Below are 25850 nucleotides of genomic sequence, written 5' to 3'. Positions count from 1 at the left end.
ATGCAGCTGTTTAAATTAACGAAAGCATCATGTATCAACATAGATAAAATTTTAAGACACAAGTGAACAACAAAGTTCAAAAATATGTACAGTATTATGCTATTTATATAAATCTCAAAAGAAGCACATTTAATTCCTTGTGTTCTTTATTAGCATATTCATATGAGCAAGATAATTAGAAAATCAGGATGTAAACACTAAGTTCTGGATAGTTGTCACCTATGGGGAAGGTGGGAAGGCAATGGGATGAGGAGCTTCAGTTCTATGTAGAACATTTTACTTGTTAAAGAGTTCTAAAACAAATGTGGCTAAATATTAAGATTTAGCAAAAATGAGCAATCAGTTCAAATCATGATTAAATTTTTATATGTGCCTAACTATTTCAGCATAGGCATTACTTTGTCTGCTATTAAGATCAAATGAGATGTATGAAAATTCATTTGCCCAGTGCACCATAACTGGCAGCCAATAATTGGTCGTTAAATGCTAGATAGCAATATTATGAATTCATCAACTGTGCTTAAATGTGCTCAAGACATTCATCATACTATGTTTTAATAACATATTTGAAGTAATTTAAATGTCCACTAATAAATTGTTGTGTAGCCTATAGTATATTTATTCATGTAAATGGACACATGAAGGATTATGCAACCACCGAAATGATGGTTTTGGAGATTAACTTTGTGGAAAATGCTTAATACTTAATACTAAATGAAGGAAACAATATGTAATATTGGATGTAAATGTGATATCTAATTATGAGAAAAACTAGTATAAAAATTAACATAAACTCCAGGAGAGGTGATAGAATTATGGGTGGCTTGTCTTTTCCTCTTTTTGCAATTTTTTGTTCTAATTTCTTATGCTTTACAACATTAAAAAATCAAACGGAATTCATATTTTTCCAGGTAGCATCCAAAGAAAATAGTATCACATGATTCATTCTCTCAGAGAACTGAGAGTCTGAAAGAGAAGCAGATATACACACTAAATTTGAGGATAACAACAATGATGAGTTTTTGAACACTGATTTTTGACATACTGATGCCAACTCTTACAAAATCTGTGCAAGTTTTGAATTATTATTTATAATATAACTGAGGCTCAAAAGATATGTGTGACTTTCACATCCTCTCTCTCCTCAAATGTCCTAAAAACACCTCTCCCCTCTCTCCTCTCCATTGTCCCAACCCAGTTTCTACATCACTGAGAAAGCTGAAGCCATTGCAAGGGAATATAGGCTCCCTCCAGCACACCTAGCCACTTTCTGGATCTCCATCCATAGACTCTGACTTCTCACTTGTGTTTGGCAAAAACACAGAAAATCATTCATTTTTCCTTCCCATCAAACTCTTCTTGATTCCACCATTCATCACCATATTTGCTCCACTCTGAAAAGTTTTCTATGTAGAGTGACGCAAAGGCAACTCATTCACCGCTGCACTAAAAAAGATTTTCGTCAAGGTCAGCAATGAGCTCCGTGTGTTGCTGAGTTAGTGGTCCATTCTAAGTTCTCATCTTGACCCATCTGACAGAGTTGATTACTCTCAACACACTGTCTTCCACTACGCTCTTGGCTCTTCCTTCTTATTCAAAGCTGAATATTCCTGCTTTGGTGTCTGTTGCTGGTTCTTCTTTTTCCCATCCTCAGATGCTTTTGGGCTCAGTCTTTGGACCTCTTATCTTCTCTAATTCCCTCAGTGATCTTACCTGGTTTCAAGACTTTAAACACCATATACATACTAATGACTTTCAGATTTATATCTTTATCCCAGGCTTCTAGTTGAAGAGTTTTGTAGATGTACTATTGCTAAAAGACTCAATTTTTTATCAAGAACAAAGTAAGGATATTCATTCACATGACTCCTATCTAGCACATTTGTATATCCTTCCTGCATATATGATATGGAAGCCAGATTTGTATATCCAAATGCCTATCTGACATTTCTACTTGGATATCTAATGGAAATGCCAGATGTATATTTAAAACTGAATTCCTGGGCTCCCCTCTAAAACCTTCTCTGCTTGTAACCATCCCCATCTCAGATGATGGCAACTCTATCCTTCCAGTCTTTCAGCCCAAAAACTTTGACATGTAGTAGGTGTTCAAAACAGTGTCCTTCGATGAATAATCTACTAAGCAAGTTGCCTGAGGTGGGTCTGTCTGGCTTCAAAAACCAAGCTTCTCCACTAAGCCCAGGCTAAGACAAGTTATTCATATGCTCAAAGGAAACCATTTATTGAGATAAAGCTTTAAAAAGAATAACAGGAATGTTATATTTCAAAGGACCCTTAAAAACCTCTGCTTTCATTCTAAATGTGCCTTGGAAAAGTCTCTTCACACCTTTAACTCTGGGTTCAGGCTTCGTGATTCTGAAGTTAGTTCATTGCAACCATATCACGTATGCAGAAAGGAACCTATGATAACATTTCTACCCATTGATCTTCGAACATAGGTGCGTGAGAATGATTCTCCATGAAATGGGGTACAGATTGGAAAATATGCTATGGTGACCAGAATGAGAGATGGAAATATCTTAGACCCATGAGTGCAGGAACAGAGCCCTTAGTGAGCAGAGCCTAGGACTCAGGAAAGCAGTCAGGGGCCATCCTTCAGAGTGTTCAGAGTGTGGCCTTGGAACCAATCAGGGTTAGATTAGAGACCCAGCTTTGTCATTTGCTAAGTGACAGGCAAGTTACTTAACCATTCTGAGTTTCACTTTCCTTATCTGCAAAAAAAGGATAGTGATAGTACCTACTTCACAGAACTTTTGTAAAAAAAAAAAAAAGTACAAAGAACTTAGCATGGTGCCATTTACATAATACACTCAATAGATGTTTCACAATGTTAATATTTACATTCATCTCTTCCCAATAAATGTGAGGTTAGTTGGAGAGTTTTGTAGATATGCTATTGCTAAAAGACTCCATTTTTATCAAGAACAAAGTAAGGATATTCACTCACATGACTCCTATCCAGCATTGTATTAGAGGTCCTAACCAGTGCAATAAGGTAAAAAAACGTTTTCAAATGAGAAAAGAAATAAAACTATCTCTATTCACAGATAGTATGATTGCTATCTAGTAAATGTCAAATAATCTGTTAAAAAGTTATGAACACTAACACGTTGTTACAGGATAAAAGAACTAAGAAAACAATTTTCTATATACTAGCAATGAAAAAATAGAAATCTTAACAGGAGTATAATTTACAATATCATCAAAGTCACGAAATAAATACATAGACATTTAATAAAATTTGCACAAGATCTACATGCTAAAACTAAAAAAAAATTTAAAAAATTTAAAAAACTGAAATAGGAAAATACTAATATATCAATATCATGTATTGATAGATACATTTTAAACATATTAGTCCTTCTGCAAATTGACATATAGGTTTAATATAATCTCAGTTGACATTCTAGTAGAAATTGATAAAAGTTGTAATTTGTATGTAAAGGCAAAGGAGCTAAAATGGTCAAAACAATTTGAAAAAGAACAAAGAGAATGTATACTACCTAATTTAAATACTTATATAAAGTTACAATAATTAACACAGCATGGTATTGGTTTCAAAGTAGACTCGTAGATCAATGGAGTACAGTGTTTAGACACAGACCCATACATATATGATCAACTGATTTCCACAGAAGTGTAAAGGCAATTCAGTAGAGAAAAACAGTCTTCTCAACAAATTGTGGTGGAATAACTCAACATCCATATGAAAAACCAAAATCAAGACCAGGAAAACCTCCACCCACACATTGCATCATATATAATGAACTCAAAGCGAACATAAACTAAAACGTAAATTCTAAAACTATCAAATTGCTAGATGAAAGCATAGAAGAAAATCTTTATGATCTTAGATTAGGCAAAGATTTGTTAGATATGATATCAAAAGTATCAGATATATAAAAGAAAGAAATTGATAAATTAGGCTTCAACTAAATGTAAAACTTCTGTTCTTCAAAATACAGTTAAAGCAATCAAAAGAGAAAACAACCCTACAGAATTGGGGAAAATATTTACAAATGATGAATTTATCAAAGGTCTGATATCCAGAATCTATAAGGAACTTACACAAATTTACAGGAAAAAAACAACCCTCTTAAAAAGTGGGCAAAAGACATGAACAGACACTTGTCCAAAGAAGATATACATGTGGCCAGCAAGCATATGAAAAAAGCTCAATATCACTGATCATTAGAGAAATGCAAATCACAATCACAGTGAAATACCATCTTGCACCAGTCAGAATGGCTATTATTAAAAAATCAAACAATAACAGAAGCTCGCAAGGTTGTGGAGAAAAGCAAACACTTATACATTGTTAGTGGGAGTGTACATTAGTTCAACCATTGTGGAAAGCAGTGTGGCGATTCCGTAAAGAGCTAAAAACAGAGCTACCATTGACCTTGCAATCTCATTACTGAGTATATGCTCAAAGGAATATAAATTCTACCATAAATATACATACACACATAAGTTCACTGCAACACTATTCACAATAGCAAAGACATGAAATCAACCTACATGGTCATCAATGATAGACTGGATAAAGAAAATGGGGTACATACACCACTGGAATACTATGCAGCCATAAAAAGAAATATGGTCATGTCCTTTGCAGGAACACGGATGGAGCTAGAGAAATTATCCTTAGCAAACTAACACAGGAACAGAAAACCAAACACTGCATGCTCTCACTTATAAAAGATGAGAACACAGGAGCACATAGAGGGGAGCAACAGACACTTGGACTCATCAGGAAGTGAAGGGTGGGAGGAGGGAGAAAAGCAGAAAAAATAGCTATTGGGTACTAGGCTTAGTATCTGAGTGACAAAAAGAATCTGTACATCAAGCCCTCATGACATGAATCTACCTATACAAAAATCTGCACATGTACTCCCGAACCTAAAATAAAAGTTAAAAAAAAAGAAAACAAGACCCCAAAATTGGTCTTGTTAACACTTAACAAGAAGTATACCAATGGCAAATGAGCACATGAATGATGCCAATTAAAACTGCATTGAAGGCTGGGTGTGGTGGCTCATGCCTATAAGCCCAGCATTTGGGAGGATGAGGCAGGTGGATCACTTGAGATCAGGAGTTCGAGACCAGCCTGGCCAACATGGTGAGACCCTGTCTCTACTAAAACTACAAAAAATTAGCTGGGTATATTGGCAAGCACCTGTAATCTGTAATCCCAACTATTTGGGAGGCTGAGGCAGGAGAATCGCTTGAACCTGGGAGGCAGAGGTTGCAGTGAGCCCAGATCGTGCCATTGCACTCCAGCCTGGGCAACAAGAGTGAAACTCCATCTAAAAAAAAATAAATAAATAAACCTGCATTGAAATATAACTACATACCAATTGGGGGGAAATCGATAATACGAAGTGCTGGTAAGGGTGTGGAGCAATTAGAACTCTCATATATTGCTGATGAGAATGCAAAAATGGTACAGCCACTTTAGAAAAATGTTACACAGCTTTTTTTTTGTAAAGTTAAACATATACTTGCCAAATGACCCAGAACTATCATTCCTGTTATTTACCCAGAGAAATGAAAACTCATGTTCACACAAAATTCTCTATCTAGATGTTTATAGCAACTTTATTTGTAAATACCAAACACTGGAAACAATTCAAATGCCTTTCCACTGGTGAAAAGGTAAATAAACTATATTACATCCATCCAGTGAAATACTACTCAGCAATTAAAAATGAACTACAGATATTTACCACAGCATAGATGAATCTCAAATGCATTACTAAAGTAATGTGAAGGTGAAATAAGAGTGTCCAAAAAGTGGAGAGCAATGTTCTATATGATGTCATTTATATGATATTCTAGAAAATGAAAATTATAGTGACAGAAAACAGATCAGAAGTTGCCATGGACTGGTGTGAGAGGAGGATTTGGCCACAATGTGGCAACAGGGAAATTTGTGTGTGTGACGGAACTATTTTAAATCTTGCCTATGAAAGAGATTGCACAACAGTATCCACTTGTCAAACTTCATGGAACCATACACTAGAAAAGAGAATTGCACATTATGGAAACTATACCTCAACATACCTGAGTAAACAAAAAAATTATCTAAGTTGACAGCTATGTGTCTTCATCAGCACTTAAAAATTGTTACTGCACTGCCCTTTATCCTCTACCATTGTAGATAATGGTATGTCTTGGTTTAACTGTGAGATCTCAAGGTAGGTATCTATTTTCATGTTTGTTATCCTGCTTTCCAAATCCGAGGAGTCCTATATTTTACTAAGTGGGGAACATTTTCAGCATTATCTCTTTGAATGTTATATTTCTCATTCTCTCTTCATGGAGCATTTATTATAGATGACATTTCTTCTTCTCATTTTAAAAATCTTTTTATATTTTTCATTTTTGTATCTTCCAGTGGCATTCTGGGGAATTTCTTCAGATCCATTTCTCAATTTTCAATTCTCCCTTTGGTTGTGTCTGACCTGTGTTTTAACAACACCATTGCCTTTTTAAAGTAACACTTTTTATTGAAATATAATATACATACTCAAAAATGCATAAATCATAAATGTCAACTCAAATAATTTTTGCAAACCACACTGTAAAATCAGCACCTAGATCAAGAAGTTGAATGTTGCTAGCACCCTGCAGGCCCCCTTTGCACTCCCTCTCAGACCCCCTGCCAAGGCAACAACAATTTTGACTCTAACACCACATGTTAGTTTGACTAGTCTTTGAACTTAATATAAATGGAATTTTCAATCTGAACTTTTTTGGTTTCTTTTACTCAACGTTATGTTTGTGAGAGCCATCATATTGTTGTGTGCAGCATTCATTTCTCGTTGTGGTTTAGTATTCCATTATATTAAGATGCTACAAATTATCTTTTGCACATTTATGGACATTTGGCTGTTTTCCCGTTGGAGGTAATTATGAAGAATGCCATATGAACATCCTTGTACACATCTTTTGGTGCATATATCTCTGCCTTTCTGTTGGGTATATATTTAGGAATGGAATTGCTGGGTCATAGAATAGATTGATTTTTCCATTGCTTATGTGACAAGTTGCCACAAATTTAGTGGCTAAAACACCACAAACGTACTATCTCACAGTTCTGTAGAAGTCCAAAAGAATCTCACTGGGCTAAGACAAAAGTGTTATCGGGGCTGCCCTCCTTTCTGGAGGCTGCAGGGGATAATGTGTTTCTTTGCCTTTTCCAGCTTCTACAGACCATCTGCATTTTTTTTTTTCATGGTTGCTTTCCTCCAGCAATGTTGGTCTGAATTCTTCTCATTTTCTTCTTGTTTTCTCTTCTGTTTCCTGATTCCATTTTTAAAGACCCTTGTAAGTGGACCCACCCAGATAATGACAGTCTCCCTATTCTATTTCCCTAAGGACTAATGATGTTAACCTCTTTTCAAATGCTAATGGGCCTTTGAAAAGTTTCTTTTCCAAAGTGCCTACTTGAATCTTTTGCCCATTTTTATTGGGTTTCGTATCTTTATTATTGATGTGTATGAGTTCCTTAGGTATTATGAATACTAATTATTTGTCAGATATATGTACTGTAAATATCTTCCCTGACTCTATGACTTGTCTTTTCACTCTCAAAGTATTGTCTTTTGACAAATAGAAATTCTTAATTTTAATGTAACCCAATTTTCTTTTATGGTATTTTATGATTATTCTAAGAAATTCTCACCTACAGATATTTTTCCATGTTTTCCTTTAGAAAACTTAATTTTTATATGTAGATCTATAATACATTTGTACTTTCTTATATAATACAAAGTATAAATCAAAATTCAGTTTTCTCATATGGGTATCCAACTGATGAAAAATTAATTTTTGAAAATACAATTCAATTCCCACTGCATTTCAGTTTTATCTCTGCCATAAAGCAGTAAACATAGATGTGTGTATCTTTCACTGACTTTTCAATTTGAAATGCAGTATTTTTCATTTTTCAAGATCTACTAATTTATTTTTCAAATGGTTATTTTTTTATATTTCCCAAATGGTATCCTGTTTCTGTAAATGGTACTTTAAATATTCAAAATGCACTTTCTAATGTAATCTCTATTGAATAGTTCTATTATTGGGGCTCCTGGGCCACTAATTCTCAGTTTGTGTGTCGGCTGTCCCCATCATAGTGGATTGCCTCCCTGTGTAGTTTTAATTTTTGTATATGAGCTTATTTTCTCCCTCCCTCCCTGTCTCCCTTGCTTCCTTCCTCTTTCTTCTTTGAGACAGAATTTGCTCTGGAGTTCAGCGGTACGATCTTGGCTCACTGCAACCTCCACCTCCCAGGTTCAAGTGATTCTCCTGCCTCAACCTCCCAAGTAGCTGGGATTATAGGCATGCACCACCACACCTGGTTAATTTTTCTATATTTAGTAGAGACAGGGCTTTATCTTTTTGTCCAGGTTGGTCTTGAACTCCTGGCCTCAGGTGATCCACCCGCTTCAGCCTCCTAAAGTGCTGGGATTACAAACAGGCGTGAGCCACTGCCCCTGGCCTGTATGTGAGCTTATTTTCAATGAGCATTTTTGTGTGTGTGTTTGTGTATAAGAGTCACACACAACATGAGTTTTGGCTTAACACTGAAAGTTTATTTTTCTCTCATGCAAAGTATGAGGCTGTCTTCCAAGCAAGTGATTCAGTGATCCAGCTGTTTCCATCTAGTGGCTAAACTATCTCAAGATGCAGCTGTAATTGTCACTGAGGAATGAAAAGGAAAGTGAGTGATCCCACGCCTTCTCTTCTATGCTTTAGCCCAAAAGGGACTCGTGTCACTTACATTCCTTTGCCTAGAAATTGTCACATGATCCTGGCTAATTGAACGTAGTCAGAAACGTGGGGGAGCACATGGATATTTGGTGAATCATAAGTGTCTCTGCTTTTCTAATTACCAAATACTCTTTTGCCTGCTTCTTCCCAGTCAAGCCCTCCCCTCCTTGAGTGGGATCAGATCCAAACATGACTCCTCAGAGTTGGGGGCCTATGAACCACAGAGACAAGATATCTACCCCTCCATGCAAATATAAATATCTACCCCTCTCCTCAACACAATGGCAAGACACCAGCAGGATAATTTCCACAAACTCATTCATTCAGAAGGGGTGAGAAGGGAGACACACAGCACTCATCAGTTTGTAGCAACTCTGAGATGGCACTGGGCTGATGCTGTGAGGGCTCCTACAGTGGGAATGGGAACTCCTTGTTACACAGTTTTCTTAGGAATGTTCCATAATATCAGGTTCTTGAGAGGTGAATTATCCCATTTATGGTGTCTACTGACTCCCCAAAGAATGGACTGCTTTCTCACATGTGTTGTAAGTTTTGTTTGTGAGCTGATCATCAGTTGGTGTTCGTTTGTGTGGGTGTGATAGTCCCATATGGGTGTGATAGTCCCATGTACCCCAAGTTGTGAGAGTGCTTCTGTCAAGTGCTTCTGGGAATCCATCAGTCCAGGACTGCTTTAAACATCAATTTCTCACTTGGAGATGTCTGTCTTGCAGGTGGTATAAATTTAGACTCACACTCCCCTCAGCACCAGTTGGGGTTTGATTTCCCATTGAAAACTTTTGACCTTTCTGAGCCAGAAGTCATTTGGTTAAAGCCTTTTCTGTGGCCCTCCCAATCTCATTTCCTAATTATCTTCTCCAAAGGTAATTGGGATTCTGAAGATGGCCTGTAACCTTCCCATCTACGTATTTTTAGACTTTTACTATTTATGTACTTGTCTAAAAAGAGGCATATAGTATTGATATGTCATTTAAATATATACCAAAGGCAACATATAACGTTATTCTCTGCAACTTGTTTTTTTCTATAAATATCTTTTCAAGAGTTAAATATGCTAATAAATATACAGCCAGTTCATTCATTTTAGTCACTGTATAGTATTCCCCTGTAACTCAACTTTATTCCATTTCTCTTTTAATAAAATGTTTTTTTTTTGTTTTTTTTTTTTGAGACAGAGCTTCTCTCTGTAGCCCAGGCTGGAGTGTAGTGGCACAATCTTGGCTCACTGCAATCTCTGCCTCCTGGTTTAGTGATTCCTGTGCCTCAGCCTCCCAAGTAGCTGGGATTACAGGTGTTCACCACCACACGCAATTAATTTTTGTATTTTTCGTAGACTTGGATTTCACCATTTTGACCGAGCTGGTCTTGAACTCCTGAGCTCAAGCGATCTGCTTACCTTGGCCTTCCAAAGTGCTGGGATTACAGGCATGAGCCACTGTGCCCAGTCTGGAATTTAAATTGTTTCAAATTCTTAGCTACAACTGATCATGCTGAATGCATATTCTTTGAACACATTTGTAGAAGGGTATTTGGGCTATATATTTAGTTAAGGAATTACTGGATCATAGGATATGGACATCATTAACTTTATTAACAAATTACTGTCTGAAATGGTTGTGCCAATTTATAGTCATAAGCATTTTAACAGAGAATATAATGTGTGTTACCTCTTCAATATCCAAGTCAAAACTTGGTCTTGTTCAACCTTTTAGTTATTTTTCATATGACAGATATAAAATGTTATTTCACTGTAGTTTTAATTTTCAGTTATAAGGGTCCTATGAGGTTAAGCTTTGTTCCATTATTATTGGCTTTCCAGGTTGCTGCTGTAAATTACCTAGTTTTCTATCATGACTTGGCCTTTCCTTTATTGATGTATGAAGAAGTTTTATGTTTTTTGACGTAGCCCTTTTTCAGCTCTGCGTATTTTAAGTGTTTTCTCTCAGTTTTTGCTTTGGACACCATCCTTAGAATCCTAGGTAACCCATACTTGGTTGAGATGTCTGGAATTCACTGGCGAATAATTTATTGCTCATGCTTTTCCCATGTTGCTGTGGTACAGATGCCACAGGAGTAGGTGATGCTTCCATGCTCCCCTGGAGCCCACAAAGACATTGCACTTGCAGCTGGATTGGTTTTCCTCACTGACTTGTATGTCTGATAGTCTTGACTGCTAGCAGGATCCAGGGTACACCACTGGTCACCCTAGACTTGCTGAAGCCACTTCACCCGATGCCATCAGAGTGAAAGTAAAAAATGCTGGAGGCTTAAAAAAAAATCACAACATGAGCCACGGCTCACTAGCAGCCAGGCGAAGACATCCTACAGGCCTTCTGCAGACTACAAAATGGTGTCTCAATTCAGGACCACTGAACAGGAAGCTTTTCAGTCAGCACAGGAAAATTACAAGTCATGAAAACCATTGCACTAGATTTCTACCACAAGTTGTAAGATTTCGTTTTGAGACAGCATCACAGATACAGGGGAACAATTTTTATTAGAGCCACTCCAAATAATAAGGTATTTCCTGTCTGTTATTTAAAGAGCACCAGAGAGCCACAGGCAAAGCCCTCCTTTCTTCTCTCCAAAACCTCATTATTGCTACAGACAAAATCACAAAGTAAAAAGATTTAACATCTTTTTACTGTTCTCTTTTCCTCTCACTCATATGTCCCTGTTTGTCCCATGCAATTTCCATCACTAGAAACACTTCTCTGGTTTAGTTGTGATTATCAAATGTATGTCACAAAGTACTCTAAAAGATTTCCTACAAGGTCCAGGGGTACAGTCTAAGTTCATAAAATAATTGTAATGATCATGTTTTATTTTAAATTATTAGGTGAATTTTGTAGTCTACTCCATATTATATCTGGATTTGACTTAATGACAATATGATGTATTTGAAATTTAATTTTCAGGTAAGTTGAAGTTGTAGGAATAGATATCATGTGTATCTTTTGAATAGCCTCCAGTTAGTGTATAAAAATATTCATGGGGCTAAGAGCAAAGGTTTTCTCTAGCCATCTGTGTTTCTACTCTCTAGGACATAAACAGGTTGTCTCAGTCGGATGGTCTATTTGATGTCCTTTGAGCTTGTTATACCATTTATTATGTGAAGATGTTTATTGACGCCGTTTTCCTGAATACTTATCCTTCTCTTCATGTCTCTGAGGACTTGAACACCCTGCTTCTGTGATAAGATTTATTAAACTCGTGGAACTCATTCCTTCTTCTAGGCTCAAAGTATTTTATACTTTTTTGGCTGAGAATTTAGAGCATCTTGTCTTTTATTGTTGGTAACTACTGTATACATTTATCACTTACTGGATAGCACTTTCCTCAAGGTGGGATCTAGGTCTCAGGCCTCTTTGCTTCTCCTGGATTTAATTAGGACAATCCTTTGTAGTAGCAAGCATCTATATTTTTGACAATGCTGTAAGTATTTGTAGACCAAGATGAGATTACTCCGGAAAGAAAAGAAAAGAAAGAAAGAAAGAGAAAGAAAAAGAAAAGAGAGATAAAGGAAGAAAGAAGAGAGAAAGAAGGAAATAAAGGAAAGAGAGAGAAGGAAAGAAAGAGAAAGAAAGAAAGAAAGAAAAGAAAAAAAGAAGGAGGAGGAGAAGCTTACATTGATTGAGTGCCAACTATGAGTCAGGCACCATGCAAACAGCAATAACACATGATACACATCACATTCCATCTTTACAACGAACCTGTCAAGTAGCTGTCATTGTTATCACATTTTATACACAAGAACACTGAGGCTCTGAGATGTAAAATAACTCCCAAAGATCACACTGCTATGAGAGCTGGAACTCCAGCCCTTGACTCCCTGATTCTGGATCTTAAGTTCTTAATTATTAAGGAGAAGAAGGACAGGTGAGGGCATAGGACAGACCCATTTAACACAGGTGATGGAATGGGGGAAAGGAGCCATGCACAGTATTACCTGTGGTCAGTGGGGCAGGGCAGTGTTCTTTCTAGTAGGCAGAACTACTCCTTTCTAGTAAGAGAGTAGATGCTTTCTTCTAGAAAGGATTGTGCTAATTAAGTCCAGGAGGGACAAAGAGGTGTGAGATCTGGACCTGACCTTGAGGAGCATGGGGTCCAGTGAGTGATAAATGTGTAGAATATAGGAACCAACAATATAAGACAGTGTTCCAGGTTCCTGTTGGCATCACGGAGCAGCAGAAAAGCCCAGGGCACTGGGAGAGGGCAAGAAGAAGGGGCGCCAGCAAAGGCACCGCATTCCAACTTGCCTCTTTTCCACTTGGCCCCGAGCTGTTTTGATTATTCAGTTCCTCTCTCTCATGTGGCCATGCCACAGAGAACATGAATTCCCCCAGAACCCACTTCCTTTCTTCAAGCTGACCCTTTACAGAACCCAAACTCTCACCCAGCTTGTCAGTCTGATACCACGCTTGGCCACAGCAATCATGCCTGCTCAGCATTTTTACAGATGGATGCTATTTTCCAGAATGGAGTGTGGAAAAATGGTATATTTTCTTCTGCCATGATAACATCCCCCAAATTAGGGGGGAAAAAGCACCAGGAACTGATATTTTACAAGGTCACACTTCATTTTTCCTGGCTTGATGCAGCCCAGGGCTGAGGGTTTGTTTTCTAAGAAGCTTGTGGGGACACTGGAGACTATCTGGCAGGGTCTGTGCCCTCAGAGTTTGGTAACTCTTTTACAGGGTCTCCCTAAATGGGAGAATGTAGAATTGTAAAGAGAACTAGTATAACATCAAGCCGGCTGGGGAGGGTCTGTCAGATCAACAAAGGCTAATTCCGCGTGTTCCCTGCTGGGTTTCCTACTGCACTCAGCTGAACTGTCTATTAAGAATATTTTCCTAAGTCATCTGTGTTAGATTATAGGCTATAAACTGCTTATTGTTGCCTGGTCACCATAAATATAAAGCAATCATTTTTAATGCAAGCAGCTGTTGGGCTGGCTTCCCCAAGATGCTTCGCCCAGGGACTCAGGTTTTGCCGTATTCCCCTTCATCAAGTGATTTCTGATTGTTTTTCTGCTCTGTTGCATACCACACAAGTGGTGGTGGTGGGGGTATACATCTTCCTTGCAGAGCTTTGTTTGGATGCAGAATTTCTAAAAATACCCAAAAGAAATTGATGGTGCAGCGGGGGTGCAAGTTAAGTTGTATGAAATCCGATGACTCGAGCCCTAATCATAGTCTCTATTTTTAAAAAAATGACCTTGGAAGGACTAGCCTATTTTCTGACCTCCAGCCATAAAATATGGGATCTTGAATTCTACTTATTGAAGATAAATTCATATATATTTATTGAAGATACACTTATATATCTTCTTATATTTATTGAAAAGATGTATTTTGTAATTATATTTGTTTGGGATTTGGGGTTATATTTATTACTTGTAAATTCTTTATGGGGGTCTATAATGTACTAGGACACCACGCTAGACATTAAGGACATAAAGGTGAGTCAAAATTGACATGGTGCCTGCTCTCCTGTCTCTTTGTCTAGTAGAAGAGATAGACTGATCAAATTATTACAAAAATTGCTATATGGGATATAAAGGAAATTTAAGGAACCAGTAAAATATCTAATCTAGTGATCCATGAAGATGTCCCTAATCAGCAGCTGAGCTGAAACACCAAGGGTAAATGAAGTTAACTCGACAAGGGAGGAGGGAGAATGAAGGAGAGATTTCTAGGGAGACTGGGAGGTGAGAATTGGCAACATGCATTATAGGAACCCAGGGAAGGACAGGGTACTTGATGCAGAAAGAGAGGCAGGGTCTAGATCTAGCAGGGGTTTGGGGACATCTTAGTCAATTTTCCATTGCTTATAACAATATCTGAAACTGGGTAATTAAAAAAGGAAAGAAATTTATTCTTTACAGTTATGGAGGCTGAGAAGTATTTAATACAAGGCTAATGGACCACAACTGGTAAGGACCTCCTTGCAAGTGTGGACTCTCTGCAGAGTCTTAAGGTAGAACAGGGTATCACATGGTGAGGGGGCTGAGCATGCTAACTCAGGTCTCTCTTCCTGCTCTTATGAAGCCACCAGTCCCACTCCCATGATAATGGTTAATCCATTAACCCATTAGCCCATTAATTCATGAATAGATTACTTATTCATGAGGGAAGAACCCTCATGATCCAATCACCTCTTAAAGTCTTAACTTCACAATAGCACTACATTGAGGATAAAATTTCAACATGAGTTTTGGAAGTGGCAAATATTCACACCACAGCAGGAGGCTATGTGAAGAAGAGCTTTGTCCTCACCCTGAGACCAACAGGAAGCCACTGGAACCTGTGGCAGTTAGTTAGGGTCTCAGAGGGAAACTGCTGGTTTCCTCAAACCACACTTAAGTGATGTGTTGGAGATAATTTCAAGAAGACATTATTTTCATGGGTTTGGGTGGAATTAAAGGAACCTGGAAAGGATATTGAAGCACTCAAGCAAAGCAACATCAAAAAGCTATGCTCACCTCTTGACCTGAAGAAGCAAGAAGAGGAAACGGGGCGAGCTGTGGCTGGAGAGGGGCCACCCTGCAGGAGCTGTGGTCAGGGAGGCTCACGGTCAGTGTTAGGACTGCAGCACTCTGGTAGGAGTAGGTACTTCACACTCTTTCTGCTATTTCCCTTTAGTCCCTGCTGGATCATTTTATTCGCTGAATCCAAACAGAAACCAGAAAGAGGTATCCGTTAAAATCAGCAAGTCCTCCCCCAACAACCAGGGTATAAAGCAGGGCAGAGAAGGACTGCATTGGAGTGGCATTGAGGGGCAAGTAGAGAACAAAAAGCACAGAAGGCTTTCAGGCTGTGAGTGGCATGATCATGTTTGTATTACAAAATAGATCATTCTGACTGCTCTGCAGAGAACTAACAAACTAAGATTAAGAACAGGAGGACTTGTAAAGTGGCATCTATAGCAATCAAGGGAGCAATTATGAATGGCAGCCTAAGCCAGAGTGGGGACAAAGTTGATGGAAAGAAATGGACCAATTTAGGGATTTCTCACATGGTAGAGCTTGGCCAAGACTAGAAGGAACTTGGCAGTCTTCAAATTGCACCCATCCATTGTTGTGGAATAACTGAGACTCAGACAACAGAAGAGACTTGAGCCAGAGGTAGATTTCTTCCCTCACCTCTTCTACTGCATAGCCACTGTCAATATGCTTTGCCTGAATTATACCTGGCTCCTTCATATTTACTCTCCAGGACAAATTCCTTCCTTCTCTAAGTCCTCTGAAGGCCACCTTGGCAATACTTACTCCCGGAAACTTAACTTTATCTTCCTGACTGTAGGTTCTGTATTCCATGGCCTCCTTGCTCAGAAGACTTGAACATTCGCTGCCTTGAAGAGCAGAACACCCTGAGCTCACCTCAATGGCTGGATCAGGATAAGCAAAGAGTGCTGAGGAAGCAGTGAGCAGCCTCTTCCCATCTTTATTTCCATTAGTAAATAATTATTGGATGCTTACTCTTCTCTGGGCTACATTTAAATTTTGTAACCATACATGGAGATTATATATATATATGTGTGTGTGTGTGTGTGTGTGTGTATATATATATATATAAAACCGCCCTCTTAACCTATGTGAGCAAGCTGAGGCTCACATAGGTTAAACAAGGTCCACAGTTGGTAATTGGAAATGCCTAGACTGAAACCCAGATATGCCTGCCTCTAAATGTCCATGTCCTTAACCACTATACCATACTGCCTCTCACATACTTGGCACAGCACTATGTTAGGTGCTCTCGTTTGAGGTATGAGGTTGAGAGGGCTGGTTAGAGTCATCAAAAAGGAGGCGGTGATTGATAGTCACAGACAGCGACTATTAATCCCTTTCCTTCCTATATGTACATACTGCTCACTGTGTCAAGAGGAGAAGTCTAATTTCCCTATTTCTGAGTCTGGGATGGCTTCAGATTTTGTGTTAGACAATCAGAATCTGGGATTTCTGAGGCTACATTGCAAAGAACTACTTCCTCTTAGGAGCCAGCTGCCATAATGTGAAAAGCCCAAGCTGCATGAAAAGTCCACATAGAGATGTTCCAGGTAATAGTTTCAGCTGAACTCTATGCGGGCAGCTACTCAAGCCTTCAGATGACTGCAGCCCCAGCCACCATCTGACTATCATTATATTGAGAAGGACAAGTGAGAAGTACCCAGACAAGCCCAGTCAACTCAAGAACTGTAGGAGATACGAATAATGTTGCTCTAAGTCACTTAAGTGTGGTTCATTACGCATTAACGGAGCGTCAGGACACAGGGTAAGGTCTCTTGTGGAAACAATATTTAGACAAATGAAACATAACCATACCACACATACACTTCTACTCCCAAGAAGTTGTTAATAAGAAGCTGTTTTCCTGGTAGCTTTCTCTTCTCTGAACATCCTACCAGTTCTTGAGCCCAGTCTCATTTTGTCTGCAGGGGACTTGGTTCCTCTGAGGGCCTCAGTATCCAAGTCAGAGGTCAGCCAGGGACGATGAGAGCTCATTGGTCCACACCTCTTTGCCTTCCCCTCCTTGTTAGTAGGTGAGCTACAGCTCTCCTTCATCACGCTTTTCCAGGTGCATAAATCAGCACGACACTCCCTCATCTGTCTCCATGACGCTCCCCTGTCCCCAGTCTCCCCGAAGCCAGATGGCACTGGAGCTCTCTGGAAGAGGGCATCTCATGGACATGATGTGATATTGCAGACTCAGCCTATTCTATGCCCCAGGCTAAGGATGACACAGACCAGGTTAATAAGTGAGCTGCTGGGAAGCTCTTCAGAGTACCAAGCTGTGGGGGCAACTAAAATGTCCCTGGAATAAAATTCACATAGGGAGCCAGTTAACTTAGATCTCTATTCATGACTGCTGACAACACTGGTGAAACATAATTTGGTTTGGCTGCAATTAAACACTCCCTATGGTTACCAGCCAAACTCTGTTGATCTTTGTGTTAAGTGCCTGCAATTTACATGGTGTGTCTAAAGCTTCACCACTAACTTTGAGAATGGCCCTCTGAGAGTACCCTGTAACAGTTTAGCCTGCTGACATTCTGAAACTAAAAAATTCATGATGCTGTCTATGCTCTTTACTGGGAATAATTTATTAGAATGTCTGCATTTAAATAGTTTAATATGCCTCTCAAGAAATTGTCTAGTTCAGAAAATCACATGTAATATTACATGGAAAATAAATCTTTATTTTGAACATAAAAAGCACATACTTTTATTACATATTTCTATTCTTACTAAACGTTGAACAGACATGCAAAAAATAATAGTGTAAAGAAGCCCCAAGTTACTCACCTGACATGTGCCTGCCTCATTCTGGCCTGGATGCATGGATAGTGGTAGGAGGCAGAGGGGCAGAAATTCAGGGAAATTGTGCTGGAAATCTTTTCTTTCCACTTGCGTTTCTTTCCTTGTAAAATCAGATCAAAGTGAATCTTCAAAGTAAATTTAACATGGAAATGAAGTAAAACAAAACAAGAAATAGTCTCAAATATTAGTCAGGAAGTGGGGAACAGCAGATCATTTATTTGGCTTTGACATTTTGAGAGACAGACAGTGTGTGCTGATGGCTTGTATAGAACCTTGGATCTTTTTCAGCTCTGTTAGGTAGATCCAGTTCTTCCTGATCCAGTCAATACTTCCTTCATTCACTGGCCAATCATTCTTTCTCCTCCTCTTCAAATAAGGAAGTATTAGACTTCCCAGTTGTTGGGGTTGGGGAAGTCACCCTTCTGCATGTTTCCTATGTGCAATCTCCAGATCACAGATGTGTTACTCTTGGTCCTCCAAGAAGCAGCAGCCAAGCTTGTATTATACATACAGGAGATTTATTGAGGAAGTGTCTGTGAGGGGAACAGGAGAGGAATCAGAGGAGGCAGGAAGTGCTGTCAGACCGCAAGACAGGTCTGATGCTGAGAAGGAGAGTGGAAAGGAAGCAGGGTTTGAAAGACAGAGTCTCAGACTGCAGCACAGTGCTAGGGAAGTTTCACCAGTGATGGAGGGTTTTAGAGCAACTTATCCAGTATCTCACAGGAATGGATCTACCTTAGAATCTTGTGCTCAATTATTTTGCTGGGAAGCAAAGCCCAGAGCAGAGCATACGCTGTCATGGATTTGGAGCAGGACAGCTGGGAGTGTCTATCAGTTTATGGTCTCCATGTGCAAGAGATCTGAGTGGTACATTTTCATGGCCACTGTAGCTGTAGCAGCCATCCTGCGGGAGCAGCCCACAGAGGAACAGGAGAGGAGAGGAAGGAAGAGAGATGGCAGGGAGGGGTCAAAGACCAATATGACCCAATTTTTCCCAGGGCCCAACTCACGTTTCACAATGGAGAGTACTAAGGATCAAGGCCCAACTCACAGTTCAAATGAAGAATGCAAGTCTTGTTAGGTTTCTGACTCCTGAACCCCGGGCCAGCATGAGAATCCACTAGTTCAACTACTGCATGCTAGCCTAGAAGGCATGCATCATTTATTACATTTTACCTAAAAGCAAATGTGATTCAGGTTCCAAACAATCAATTTTCAATTGGTCTTTGGGGGATGCAGACATTCAAACTCAGGCAATTATCAACAATAAAGTATTTCAGTTCTCACAATGGTGCAGCCATCAGCGGAGAATATCAAATAGGAGGATAAGATATTTATTTTTACACACTGATATTGCTGCATGGCAGAGAAGAAGCAATTCATTCTTTTCAGAAATATTTACTGAATGCCTTATGTGTTGTCAGGAATCATCCCAGATGCTAGAGTAGTAGGTAGATTTATTTGAGGCTGTTCAAGAATGAAGAACTAAGAATGGGTGAATAGAAGCCATAGGGAGCAGGATTTAGATTTAAAATAGCAAAGTATATCTTTAACAATTTTAAGAATTCTGTCTTCTGGTTGAACATATGCTACCTTCCAATGCGCTCACCAGCTCTTTGCTCACATGGCTGTCACTCCGTGGATCACACTGTGTTCCAGCTAGTTATTTATGGGTTTATTTCCCTTGATAGTTTGCAAAAATCCCCACAGGATTAGGAGCATATGCAGTAATTAACTAATCAAATAATTAACTCATCATTCACATATTTATTCAACAAAGGTTTGTAAGTGCTTTGTCTGTGCCTGCTGTTTGTATCTGGGGAGGCCAAGATAAGCAAGATACAATACCTGTCCTCCAGGAGCTCATAGTAAGTTAGGGAGAAGGATGAGGAGACATTAGGATAAACCTGTGAAGAGCAAGAGCATCAGGGAGGGCATAACTGACTCTGCCAAGGGGGCAGCAATGAAAAAATTCATCATAGAACTGATGACTTCTGAGTGACATTGTGAAGGATGAGTGACGCTATCTGGGATTCTATCTCTAGTTTCTAGTACAAATAAGTACTCAGTTCATATCTGCAAAATGAAAGAATGAAGATCAGTAAGTAGAGTGTGACTGAGGGTATATTTTCCTAATCAGCATCTACTGCTGGTGACAGTCCTTCTCCCCTGGTTCCAGAAGTGGGCTCGTGACCCAGGCTTTTCCAAACAATTGAGCAGGTCCTGGTCACAGCTATTGGTTCAGGAGAGTGGAAGTGGTTAAGGTTGGTCTAGCAAGGCACATCCCAAGACTTGGCTGAGTGGTACACCTTCTGCTGGGCCTGGAGTTGTGGGATGTCAGCCAGGGAAATCTGGGGCCACACGATAGTGACAAAATCTGTCTGAAAAAGAAATTACATAGAGAAAGCATGACTGGGGGCTGAAGAGAGAGAAATTGGGTCCTGATGACATTGTTTTAGCTCCTGGATCCAGCAATATAAGAAGTGGGTCTCTCATTTATCTGCTCTTTAGGTAATCAATAAATTACTTTGAGGGGGGCAACATTTAAGCCAGTTGAGCTGACTTTTCTGTTACTTGCAACCTAAATTGTCTTGACTATAGGATGAGATCCTTCACAAAGTATGGAGTTCTCCATTTCCCACATGAGTCACATAAAATGATAACAAGCCTATCAGAGAAGGAAATGTTGTTACTGGTGTACCGTAAGTCCTTGTAGCCTTGCTGATTGAAGCTGGAAATGTCACTATTACCTAAAGCAAAAAATGAACATGAAAGAAAGAAAGGCAGGAGTGAGGGAGGAAATCTGTATCATAATATCAACCAGACTGCCCAGCAGGCTTTTAATAAAGGCTTGGTCTGTTTAGCCTAAAGTTTTATTTCAGAATGACTAATTTCTGCATATTGGGTGAGGGACAATATTAACCCAAACCAGAGAGAACTGACACACACACAAAAGTGGTTAAAAAGAATCACTGGGAGGCTGAGGGGGTTGGATCACAAGGTCAGGAGATCAAGACCATCCTGGCTAACACAGTAAAATCTCATCTCTATTAAAAATACAAAAAATTAGCCAGTGTGGTGGTGGGCACCTGTAGTCCCAGCTACTCAGGAGGTTGAGGAGAGATCACACCACTGTACTCCAGCCTGGGTGACAGAGTGAGACTCCATCTCAAAAAAAAAAAAAAAAATCAAGTGTGTGGGTTCATTAAGAGAAAGAGATGTGGCTGCTGAGAACGGTATTTTTCTTTCTCCTCTTCTCTAAGTGCATCATCTAGGGAGGAATTACTGCCAAAATTCAAAGTCCTCCCAACTTCTTGACAAACACAAACATCCTCCCCATAGTCCCAACTTTGGCAGAGACCAGAGGTGAAAGTCCCTACTATCCTCAATCCAGGGATCTGAGTCAAGAGGCCAAGAAATCTGTACAACATATCCAGGGTAGGAGAGCAGACACTGGAATGCAGGAGAATGAATTCCATGAAGCGGAGATACAAACAAATAGCTGATGCTGGAAGACAGAGTGTCTTCTGACTGTTTGGAAACCACTAGACTCTGGTTCTATTTATAAAGACATGTTCTACAGAACCAGTTTGCTTTGTTACAACTCGAGGCCACATCACCAACATATTCCAGGCACCAGTGGACAGCAATCACGATGTGGGTCCAGGGCTCTGACCTCTTTACTGAGTTCACCCTGGCTCTGGGTAGGGACAGAGGCAGAGTGATTTTGTGTTTTCTACTTTCAATAACTGGGGTGGGACACAGATGCACAGCCTTCTGCTAGATTTCTAGCCCTTCTTGCCCTCCTGTCAGGTTCCTTCTTTCTTGCTTGCCTGCCTCCCTGACTTGTCTTTTCATCCCCTCTTAGCAGAAAGGACACTCCTCATGAGTCAACATGCATAGATTGTGGTTTAAGCTTTGCCAGTAACTGGTTGTTCAACATTAGGCAAGTTATTTAATTACCCTGGACCCCAGTTTCCTCATCTGTAAAATGGGCTTAAAGTGTTTGCCCAATTCGTCTTCCTTAAATATAAAGAACTGGGATGTACGTGTGGGTATTAAGGAACCTGAGATATATTACAGAAATGATGCATATTTAATTTTGTTTTGCCCAGCATGGCTCAAATAAATTTGAAACAAAACCTCTTTAAAAAAAATCTAGTCACATTCTCTTGCTATTCTCTGGTATGCAGGCTGAGAAATGGTTGGGGCAGAGAGTTGAATTTGTGTTCTCAACTTGCATTTTGCCATCCTTCTATTTAAAGAGGTTAGGAATAAAAACTCTATGTCTCAGGCTTCCTAGCAGCTAGGGTTCTGCATTTGGATTAGATTTCACTACTTAGATGTACTCATGAGAGATAGGAGAGATGTTTTCATTACCTGCTCAATCCTGATGATCCACTGACCTTGATGATCTCTTAAGCCTAGTCCAACTCTATGGGATGTCGATGTTTTCTTTCTTGGCTGTTATCTTCTCTTAAGAAAATAACTTCTTTAGATATAGTAGTTTTAATCCATTTCTTCTCTTAAGAGTTGAAATAAATCCCAAGAAATAGTTCTAGGATAAATCAGGAGAGGGTAATGCTAGCTGGAATTCAACTTTCTCTGAAGTTCCCATCATTTTTTACAGTTCTTTTTTGACACAGTAGGATATAGTTCATCTTTCTGGGGCCTTGTAGCAACTCCAAAAAAAAGAGACACTTGCAAAAGAGTTAAAACTATAACCATAGTGCCCCCATGGTTCCTGTGGTAGCCATTACGAGGCCAGACTGAGCTGGGCACACAGAAACTATCCCTCCTCTGAATCCCCTGTTAATTTTATAGGCATCACGTTAACAATCCCTGTTAATTTTACAGACATCTTGGAATGTCTCATCACATTCCAATATCATCTTAAGTGGTGCTCCACTTAAGATAATAACATAATAGCTCTGAGAAGGCAGAGACCTAGGTCTGGCTCCCCGATAACTCAGTAAACAACCTTGGTCAGAACAAATAACCCTGCCATCCCTTAGATTCCCTGGTCTAAAACTGACAAAATGCCATTTTCCCTGGCTGCTAGGACTTTAGACAAATGGGAGACTCTGAAGTGCAATGAGTTTTAAAATTGAGCTTTTAAAGTGGGCTTCAGATATTACCATGGTAAACCTTATTTTGACTACATAGAGGTAAAACATGAGAAGTCAGACTCATCAAAACATGGGACAAAGAACCTCTAGGTGTCCCATGCTCTGGCAAAAATGTGAGGCAGTTAGAACTTGCCTTTATCTTCTTCTAAAGGAGAAAAACTCAGTTTTTCAACTTTTAGGACCAGAAACTTTTCCCCACTCTTCCTCTGCCCCTTAGCATTCTACAGCATTGCAGCTGTGTCCTGCCTCTCAGAGAAAGAGCATATGTTATAGAAAGCTCATTTAACCCAAGGCTGTGGTTTCAACCCTGGCTGCTCATCATGTCTGGAGAATTTCAGAGAGCACAGATGCCGGGGCCCCAAACCTAGAAACCCGATTCAGTTGGTCTTGGATGGGGCCCAGGTGTACTAACTATTCAGAAGCTCCCACAGGTTGGGAACCATTGGGGTATTATTACCTATGAATACTTCAAGTAAAATCATGGAAGGGGTTCCAGAAATAAACTCGTCTTGCTCCACACCTACTCAGGGTTTCCATAAAGCAAGTTACTGCCATTCACTTTGACTTGTAAGCTTCAAGGTAGCCAAACTCAGAGTGTGGCTCTTCCCACAAATAAGAAGCTTGTAAAATCTTGCAGTAATGCCAAGGTTAGCTCAACATGGAGCTTCTGTCTAGTAGCTGGTGCCTGGTCCTAAAATTCTGTGCCCACTCTGGCTACTTGCTTGATTGTACTCAGTCATCCCATACTCAAATACTCCCAGAATCAAATTCTCTTCTCTCTGCCTGGTGCCCTGTTCCTCATCTAATCCTCCAATATTAACCTCAGGGCATCAAATAATGACAAACACAAGGGTTTTGAATTAGAACTTGTTCAAGCTTGACTCCATTGCTCTGTAACTTAGGGTTCCTCAGGAAAATTATTCAGAGTCTTGGTTTCTTCATCTATAGAGTAGGGGTAATATTACCCATTCTATTCAGTTTCAGTTTTGATACATAGTAAATACTGAATAAATGTTTGGTCCCCTTATCCCAACCTCATTGTTCACCTTTTACTTATTTCCACCCATTGTCTGTGTCCCAAACATCAAGAATGTGACAAGTAATCCAAAAAATATCTATTAGGATTTGGGGTATCAGTAGTAAAGTGTTTTAGGGAAAGGAATACCTTTTTGCTACAACTGAAACTACAGCTACTGATTCCCACTAACTTTCTTAGTCCCCACATAAGGATTGTGACCATGACATTGAGGAAAGTCAATGACAGTGCCATGACAGCGTTTGTCACAACAATAATGATAAAACACAAGGGCTTGTGTTTGGGATTCAGAAAAACAATGTATGTAGTGAGAGGAGTGAGCTGATAGTTACTTGTGGGAAGCTGAAAAATAAACCCAGAGAGACCTGGAAGGGACAGACAACCAGATGTCCAACTAGGAAGCAAAAATCTTGGCTGGATTCTGTTTCAAACCACAGAATCTGAATTTTTGGAAGAAAGCATTAAAAACAATAAATTACCCCAAATGGCAAAGTTAGGATTCAACTGCCTCAAACTAACAACTTAGGCACTTCTGAAAGAGAAATATTCCAGATGGCAAAGTGGAAGGATGAATTATAGAGAAGGAAGTGGCTAATATCCTGTGCATTTACTTTGAAGCAATAGAAAAAGAAAAGTTTTGTGAAGGAATGGGCTGGGGAACCCAGTGTTTCTGGGGGACAGAAATGGGGTACCATTCAATCAGTGGCAGGCTGCTGACCCCACTGGGCAGCCCTGGGTGCCTGGGGGTCAGGCATGATTTCAAATGGCTTTCTGTCTTCCAAGTGATTCTGGAACAAATGACTCTGAAGTGACCACATGAAACTTCCAGGGCTTTGATTTGGTGTGGTCCATCTGGCTTCACTGCCTAGTTCAGGGTTCAGTGGCCTAGATATGATTTCAAATCTCAGTTCCTTTTTATCTTGTACCTCTGTTTATATGAGGACACTCCAGCCCTCAAATCAATGGGATTGGATCTGAACAGTGGAATTGGAGGCAGTCCAAGGACTTTGACTTTAGTCCTCTGACTTCTCAAAAGGTAGACTGCAGACCAGCAGTCTCATCATCACCTAGAAGATGGCTGGAAATGCAGCAACTCTACCAAATCAGAATTCATATTTTAACACAACCATCAGGTGTTTTATGTACATGTTAATGTTTGAGAAGCGATATTCTAGATGATTTAACAGGGCAAAAAGGATGTAGGTCCGTGAAGATTCCTATAACCATCAGAAAGGACATTGCACTTTTAGGTGGTCTAATCTCTCTAATAATGCTGCATCTCAAGGAGTCTGAAAGTGTCCTAGTAACACTGCCAAGGCTTTGACCCCAGTACTAATAATAAATGCCTTTCAGTTGGAAGTTGGGCCCATAAGCACAAGGCCATCTTGTGCTCAATCTCAGCCTCAGCCACTCTATTCTAATGTTTCTCCTCTTTCTCTCATAGAGCCACATATCCCCACTGGAGGAAAGTGACAGAATGGAAAAAAGGTGTACAAAACCCCACTAAAAAAAATCTGGATTCTTCACTATGGCCTTATAAGGCACTTCC

General features: G+C 39.5%; 1 long non-coding RNA gene across 1 annotated transcript; it reads right to left on the bottom strand.

The window, feature by feature from the left end:
- Positions 1-17091: 17091 nt before the first annotated feature.
- Positions 17092-20289, bottom strand: LOC116533074. The gene is made up of 2 exons (XR_004261074.1): positions 18122-20289; positions 17092-17546 (listed from the first exon to the last, which is right to left on the bottom strand). It is a non-coding gene; the product is annotated as an uncharacterized LOC116533074 (long non-coding RNA).
- Positions 20290-25850: the final 5561 nt, after the last annotated feature.

The sequence above is a fragment of the Sapajus apella genome, unplaced genomic scaffold (assembly GCF_009761245.1).
Source record: "Sapajus apella isolate SASKATOON/1434 unplaced genomic scaffold, GSC_monkey_1.0 scaffold79, whole genome shotgun sequence".
Taxonomy (NCBI): domain Eukaryota; kingdom Metazoa; phylum Chordata; class Mammalia; order Primates; family Cebidae; genus Sapajus; species Sapajus apella.
The sequence above is the reverse complement of the archived record's forward strand: the minus strand, read 5'-3'. Positions and strand labels throughout refer to the sequence as shown.